Genomic DNA, 8,589 nt, shown 5'->3' with positions numbered 1-8,589 from the left:
GAACACCATACTAAAAATGAACCAAAATGTATAACCCCATTTCATACTATTATAATCATCATAGAGAGACTAAGCCCTTGGGGTTTGTGACTTCCCTGCTATGCATACAAATCCTGTGATTTTAGTAGTACGGACCCATACTACCTTCCACAACTACTCGTATTTGTCTCAATGGATCATCACAAACTATCTAAAAATAAACCCATAACTAGGATACATATACATCCTATACTTACTCTCTCGAGAGTGGATAATCATTCCTTATCTGGCCGACTACTCACATAATCACTCATGAAACTTCCACCAACCCTGTAGCCGCTCGTGTATGTTAATCATACATAACATTGGATTCCATAGACAGTCGAATACTTGATTCTACCCTAAGCCTACAACCAAACAAGGAACATGAAATAAGGCTAAATTAAACATTCTCAGACTATAAAATCTTAGTTATGTACAACTATGATTCACACACTAAGCGACTACAATAATGATGTGAATTCCATCTAACATACAAGAGATTCTCCTAGGCTATCTGTCATCATAACTTAGGCAATTCTAACATGCAATTCATTAAGATTCTTAGCCTATAAACTAGCATCCAATTCTATCAAAATCATCATAAAAAAATAATAGTGTGGGTATATTGGGGGAAACTTTCTTGCTCCGGATGATCGTGCACATCTCATCCTTCTATGTTATCCTTGTAAACAATTTTGAAAATATTTAAAAAAATTGAAAACAATTTTGGAATTTATTTTGAAAACATTTATAGCTGCATAGTTTGAGTCTGGATTCACATGACTTCTCATCTAATTCTCTCAAACCAGTTCTCTGATGCCTGTTTGTAACATCCCAAAATTGCAATAAAAACTTTAATTTTTAATTAAAGAGAAATCATTATTTTTCAACCATCCCAAATCATAAGAACCAAAGATCAAATACAAATTTTCCAAAATTAATGTATCATAACATCTCCAAAACATGTCACTGAATGTTATATACGATCACGCCTTTGCTTTTCCTCAATCATCTGAAGTACATGAAGCATGAAACTTAAACTGTAAGCCAAATCTTAGTAAATACCCCAAAATACCACCACTCAAACATATAACAACATGTATACTGGGCCCATAACCGTCAGACCTTCAGCCCACAACATGAGTATGGCTTGCCTTTCTGGCCCACAGATCATGTCTGGATTGCTCCTGAGCCCAAAACATAAGTCTGGCTTGCATTTTTGGCCCACAACTTACGTCTGGCTTGTTCCTGAGTTAGTTGGCTTCTGCAAATAGCCGTTTTGCCTCAACCCAACCACCCTATGTCGACCTATGCAACAAATAAATATATAACAAACAAACAGATAATCATATTGTAATGCCTTGTTTGAAATTACTCGGTTGGGGCCTTGGAAACCAAGGGGTAGGGGAAATTCGGTCTTTTATGGGTCCCGGGATTTATCTGAAAGGTTTTAGGCGTGGAGGTTTCGAGGGGAGCGTAGGGCTTCTCGCCACCTTCTCGTAGATATAAAGTTCGTCGGAAACAGACTTGGAATAAAGGAGTTATGACACTTATTATTTATTGTCGATTTTAGCCCCTAATGGAAAATTAGTGGCAAGATGATCCCATGCATGCAAGGTGGCCAGCTCGAGAGTACGCCCAGTGTAGATGGGGAAAATGGTCGCGGGTGATTGGAGACGTACACCCAACGTACGCCCAAAGTCACTAAACCCTAAATTTTAGCGTGTGATAGTATATGAAGAACATTACACCCTCTAGAGTCAGCCTCGTTTTCATCATTTAACCCTTCTTCGAAACCCTAACCTTTATAGTGAGAGTGTAAGCTTATAAGGCTATTTTGGAGTGCATTTTGGTGTTCTTGAAGAGGAGTGATCATCTTGGAGTTTCATTGATCAGGGAAGAGCTTTTGGATCCAGGTTCTCCAACCCATTTGCAAGTCTCAGAAGGTATAAAGTTTCTACCATGTCATCTTATAACTTGAGATCTAGATTAGGGCTTGTTTGTTATTTTTATGAGCTTTTGGACTATCTCTTGGGAGTTAGGCAACTCCAGAGCTTAGGGAGAGTAGATCTGAGGTCCTTTGGTCTATCCACTTCATAAAAATGCAATCTTGATGAGTATCCTAACCTCATGCATGGATCAAGACCCTTGGAAAGGTATTAATGGGTTGTTGAGAGCATATGGAGCATGCAAAGGCATAAAGTTGCCAACTTTATGCCTTAAGACATCTTAATGGACCTAGATCTGAAGTTTGATGTTGGAAATCCCGAGTATTCAGCACTCAATGGAAAAGTAACTTAACAAAGGAGTACATTGGGCGTTCATGCAAGTACATGCCGCATACACCACTTCCAGTCAGCACGCTTAGAGTACATAAGAGTATGCCCCGCGTACTCATCAGTTTTGGGCTTGTAGTGTTTTGGGCCTCGGGTTGGGCCAAGCAATGGACTTTGGGTCTTTGGGCTTCAGTGGGCCATCAGGAGTCTGATGTTTTAGGCCAAGAACATGTTTGGGCTTAGGGTAAGACCCATTAAAGGGATTGGGCCCAATTGAGCAAGCTAGGCCATTGGTGGACCACTAGTGGGCTTGGAAAGCCTACCTAGTGTTGGGTTTTATTTGAGGATTGGGCCTTAGTTTTGGATCATACTAGGACAGGGGTAAAATGGTCACTTTACCCCCATGCATGGATTAAGGATTATGGTATGGGCCCTAGTTGCTAATTGGGTATATTGTTTCGGTATTGTTGGTCAGGAAGTGGTCAGGGCAACAACTAAGGATTTCTTCAGGAAGCTTCTGCATTCGAGGTGAGTCTTCTCACCATACCAATGGGTCTAAGGCACCAAGGTCAGCCCATTTTATGATAGTTGGTATACTTGTTGTGTAGAGGTGTGTGGCATGGTTATGCATTGATATGTGGTAGAGATAGTCTATATGGCTAATGGTAGAGATATCTTGTATGGCTAATGGTAAAGATATCCTTATGGCTAAGGGTAGAGATAGCCTTCTAGCTAATGGTAGAGATAGCTTTATAGCTAATTGATATGTGTTATATGGTAGAGGTAGCTTTATAGCTGATTGATATGTTATGTGGTAGAGGTAGCTTTATAGTTGATTGACATGTGTATGTGGTAGAGGTAGTTTTTATAGCTTGCATGTTATGTGGTTTTTATGTGGGTATGCTCTGGGGAACTCACTAAGCTTCGTGCTTACAGGTTTGTTTATGGTTTCAGGTAATTCAGATTCCAAGGGCAAGGCTTGATGGCGCGGCATGCACTCTCTCACATACTTTTTGGGACACCTGGATGTTTAGAATAAAATTTTTATTTGGCTTATGATTTGAAAACAATTATAACTGGATCTCTTAATGTGTGACATCATTTTTGCTTATTCTAAAATGAAAATATTACCTTCAAAATTGGGTCGTTACAAGTTGGTATCAGAGCCTTGGTTTGAGGGATTCGGGCATACCCTCGGGTGTGTCAGGACTCAAACTAAGGAAATGGTAAAATTATTTTCAAAAATAACATAAAAAGATTTTGAAAGAAAGAAAAAGATGAGAGTGCGATGTGCGTGATCAGCCGAGCTGAGTAAGTAATTACCCAATGTGCTAGCCATGTTATTCTAATATTTGAGCCTTGTTGATTATATGGAATTTGATATGTGTATGCTTTTTAAAATTGTATAGGGTTAGGAGGTTATAGCCTCAGAATGATTAATTTGGCCTTATTTCCAGTTCCTCGTATGGTGTGGTCCCAGGGTAGAATCTTTTATTCGAAAGTCTATTTGATCCTTTTTCTTGTGTACAATTTACATGCATAAGGGAAACCTGTCATGATTGGTTTGATTGATATGAGTAGAGTAAATTTTAGGGCAGCCTGAGATCGATGTATGCAGTAGTTTATGGAATATGGTTTGGTTTTGGGATGAATTTTGGTTATCAGGTAGAGCATTTGGGAAAGGTAGAGGTAGGTGTGAAGGGTAGTATTACGCCCGTACTACTGAAAGCACACTACCTGTACCTAAACCAATGTTAGATCTGACGATTTCAAGGAGAACCAGTGTAGGGAGATCCCTTTATGGAGATCCTGATTGTTATGATTTATGATATTTCAGTTCAGCATGGTGGTGACACGATTTGGAGCAGGGGGATCAGGATCGGGATCTGGATCTGGGGCAGGATCAGGCGACACTACTAATGTGATTGGTGAGAGGCTGGGCGAGCTCATTGCAGCCGAGGTTACCAGGGGCATCCTTGATGCTACCCAGGTCATTTTTAGGACGGTAAAGGAGGGCATTATGGAGATCATGGAGGAGAAACTCAGATCATTCAGAGCTGAGACTGATGCGGGCCGATTAGGGCCCGAACTCCCTCGTTCTGGGAGTTCAAGGCGTGTGGGGTGCTAGGGTTTTTTTTGGGGCTAGGGACCCCATCGTTTGTCGACATTAGGTGGCGGATATCGAGAACGAACAGCGCAGGAGTTCTTGCCCGGATGCGGCAAAGGTCAGATTTGTTTCTATATGCTGAGAGACAGGGGCCGAGATTGGTGGGGCGAGGTTACGAGTCAAGTGGGAGCAGCCCGTGTGGCTGAAATGACCTGGGTCGAGTTTGTTTGGCGATTCAACTTGGAGTTGACACCAGCCATTGAGGTGCAACGGATTGTGAGGGAGTTTGATGACCTTCACCAGACAACCGAGACTGTGGCGGAGATCACCGCCAAGTTTCGGGAATGAGCTTTGTTGATCCCGCAGTATGCTACTGATGAGGAGATGCAGAGGATGAGATATCATTCTATGATGCGAGATGATATCTGGGAGTTTGTGAGCTTTACAGGGTGAAAAACCCTGAATGAGATGGTAAAGAAGGCCCAGGAACGGGGGATGGAGTTGGATTTCCGCACTAAGAGGAAGCCGGAGTAGACACAGGCAGCAGGGGTCAAGCTAAGAAGCCGAATACCGCAGACATTTCCAGCAGGGGTCAGCAGGGTCAGGGCCGGTGTGCCAAGTGCAATAGGGTGCACGGTGGAGCTTGTCGTATCACAGGCATAGGATGCTATGCATGTGGCCAGCAGGGCCACTTGAGCAAGGACTACCCCATGAAGGGATTGATTTGTTTTCACTGCAACAAGACCGGCCATAAGTGGGTCAATTATCCGAGGTTGCAAGGAGGAGGGGGAGCGGTGGCGGTGCTTGCACCTGCTACGATGAGGATTACCGATGGCCGCCCTGCAAAGGCGGATACTCCAGCGGTGAAGAGCCGTGCATTTCAGTTGATCACTGAAGAGGCTCGGGCAGCACCGGACGTGGTGGCTGGTACGTGTCTATTATTCCCTGCTCTTTATTATTCATATGTATGATGAGTACGTTATGCTGGTATAATGACCTTTCTGGTCAATGGTATGTTGGTGCATGTTTTGTTTGATTTGGGTGCTACCCGATAATTCGTCTCTCTTACGCTTAGCAAGAAGTTCCGGGATGCGTCGCGAACCTTGGTTTCCCGCTTGAAGTAGAGATTGCATAGGAGCGCAAGGCGAGTGCTGCGAGAGTGGTTTCAGGTCGAGCAGCTAGAGTCATTGGCATTGTTGGGGTTCGAGAAGTGCTAGCTGGTTTTCAGGATTCAAGTTCTCTGGAAGGGTTATTCGGGGAGCCCTAGCTCTATTAGTCGTCGGCCATCGACAGAATGTCAGTTGGATGGAAGAGGATTTGGGGAACCCTTCAATACTCGTGTGTCAAGCGGATCTAGTTGAATCTAAGTGGGGGAGAGTCACTCGGGTATCCAGGTTGGAAGCGAGTGTGAGACGAGGATGCGTTTCACATCCTCATTGGGGGAGGAAGGGTGGTCTTAGGGGCCAACTGGATATAGGATAGCAAGGGATGGGAGTTCAGGAAACTCCCTAACTTTTGGATCGCATCTTCTTGACGCCATATAGCAGGATTTGGAGGAGGGGGCCAGGTAGGTTCCAGTAAGTAGTTGGGTTCAGCTGGGAATGTTGTAAGTCTACGTGTGCAGCAGTAGCATTCACGAATTTGTTCCGATGGCTTAGACCAGGGTTGACCAATTCGCAAGTTCATGGGGAATCCACAGCTTAGGCGGAATCAGGGTAGGTAATGATGATTCGATCGGAAGTCTATGGGCGAGCCCGGATGTTTATGGAAATTTTGAGTGGAGTTGGCAGAGATTGTTGAGGCAAGGGTTTGAACCTTGAGTTGCAGGATCTTGTGGATAAGCAGTGCAGGATGCAAAAAGGCTACGGTTGGGTGGTCCTGATATTTGATCTCTTAGGAGCTTGGTGGTTGGACCGGGTGCGATGCTGGTAATCTCGGAAATCAGCTAAGTATGCCTAAGTACCGGTAGGGTTAGGGTAATCGGAGGTTATGACGCATAATGGATCCTGAGGGAGTGGCAGAGTATCGACCCGTTTTGGATAGGAATCGGAATCCGGGTTCGTGCGGATTCAGTTCAGGATTTTGACTTCGTGAGATGGGATTCGGGAGTTTAGGGATTCCAAGGGCATCATAGGCAGTATACCAGGATAGTGAATTGGTATGGTTCGATGGTGGCGCAATCCATCACGATATATCTCGAGTGGTTCCATCAGTAATGGGACCACAACATGTTGAACCCAGGAAACGTCAGATTAAGGGAGGTCGGGTATGATGTAAGTCTGTAGTGATTCTAGTAGCATTCGTCGTTGCATCGGAGTCAGTGGCAATGGTTTGTCAGCTTGTGATGATCGGATGGATCAAGGATCAAAGGAGTCAAGGGAGGAGGCATCGTCAAAGCAGTGATTGTCAGGCGGGGTGTCCTTCGGAGGTCATGTGGGACTGCTGATCGTGTGTCTCTAGCTCAGCAATCGGAAAGGTATTCGGTGTTTCGGATAGTTGGCAGGCAAGTTGGGACCAGGAAGGTCCCGACCATTCTTCATGAAAGTCGTCTAATGGAAGCAAGAGGAATGGAAGTGACTTCAATTATTTGGAACCTATGAATGGAATTGTGGGTTATTCGGTAGTCGTAGTTGGTCAGTGACTTTTGTTCTTTAAGAATCCTCATGATATCACGAGTGGAAAATATTCTATCTAGGCCAGTCTCTCGAGGAATCAGTTTAAGGATGATTCGTTGTGGGCAGTTTGTCGGGGAGACAGACCATCTCAAGGCTTTGGGTTTCAAAGGAAACAGACGTAATCAGGTTGCAAGGAAATCGTTCATCTTTGGATTCTAGAACCCGTGAGGGCTGATTTTGATTGCCTTGGGAAGACTAGAGTATCCCTGGGTTTGTGGTCGTAGTGCTCAGGTTGTCTGGTTTGCCGGGGATGGTGATGCATGACTTCGAGGACGAAGTCTAGTTTAAGTGGGGGAGATTTGTAACGTCCTGCTTGAAATTACTCGGTTGGTACCTTTGAAACCAAGGGGGTAGGGGCAATTTGGTCTTTTATGGGTCCCGAGATTCATCCGAAAGGTTTTAGGTTTGGAGGTGTTGAGGGGAGCGTAAGGCTTCCCGCCACCTTCTCGTAGATATAAAGTTCATCGGAAACGAACTTGGAATAAAGGAGTTATGAAACTTAGTATTTATTGTCAATTTTAGACCCTAATGGAAAATTAGTGGCAAGATAATCCCATGCATGCAAGGTGGCCAGCTCGAGAGTACGCCCAACGTAGATAGGGAAAATGGTCGCGGGTGATTGGAGACGTACGCCCAGCGTACTAGGAGTACGCCCAGCGTATGCCTAGAGTCACTAAACCCTAAATTTTAGCGTGTGACACTATATAAAGAACATTACAACCTCTAGAGTCAACCTCGTTTTCATCCTTTAACCCCTCTTCGAAACCCTAACCCTTATAGTGAGAGTGTAAGCGTGTAAAGCCATCTTGGAGTGCATTTTGGTGTTCTTGAAGATGAGTGATCATCTTGGAGTTTCATTGATCAGGGAAGAGCTTTTGGATCCAGGTTCTCCAACCCATTTGAAAGTATCAGAAGATATAAAGTTTCTACCTTGTCATCTTATAGCTTGAGATCTAGATTAGGGCTTGTTTGGTGTTTCTATGAGCTTTTGGACTATCTCTTGGGAGTTGGGATACTCCACAGCTTAGGGAGAGTAGATCTGAGGTCCTTTGGTATATCCACTTCATAAAAATGCAATCTCGATGACAATCCTAACCTCATGCATGGATCAAGACCCTTGGAAAGGTCTTAATGGGTTATTGAGAGCATATGGAGCATGCAAAGGTATAAAGTTGCCAACTTTATGCCTTAAGACATCTTAATGGACCTAGATCTGAAGTGTAATGTTGGAAATCCTGAGTATTCGACACTTAATGGAAAAGTAACTTAACAGAGGAGTACGTTGGGCGTACATGCAAGTACGTGTTGTGTACACCACTTCCAATCGGTACGCTTAGAGTACATAAGAGTACGCCCCACGTACTCATCAGTTTTGGGCTTGTAGTGTTTTGGGTCTCGGGTTGGGCCAAGCAATCGACTTTGGGTCTTTGGGCTTTAGTGGGCCATCAGGAGTCAGATGTTTTGGGCGAGGAACATGTTTCGGCTTAGGGTAAGACCCATTAAAAGGATT

Source organism: Lactuca saligna, chromosome 9 (genome assembly GCF_052625555.1).
Source record: "Lactuca saligna cultivar CGN05327 chromosome 9, ASM5262555v1, whole genome shotgun sequence".
Lineage (NCBI taxonomy): Eukaryota > Viridiplantae > Streptophyta > Magnoliopsida > Asterales > Asteraceae > Lactuca > Lactuca saligna.
Note: the sequence above shows the minus strand (reverse complement) of the source record.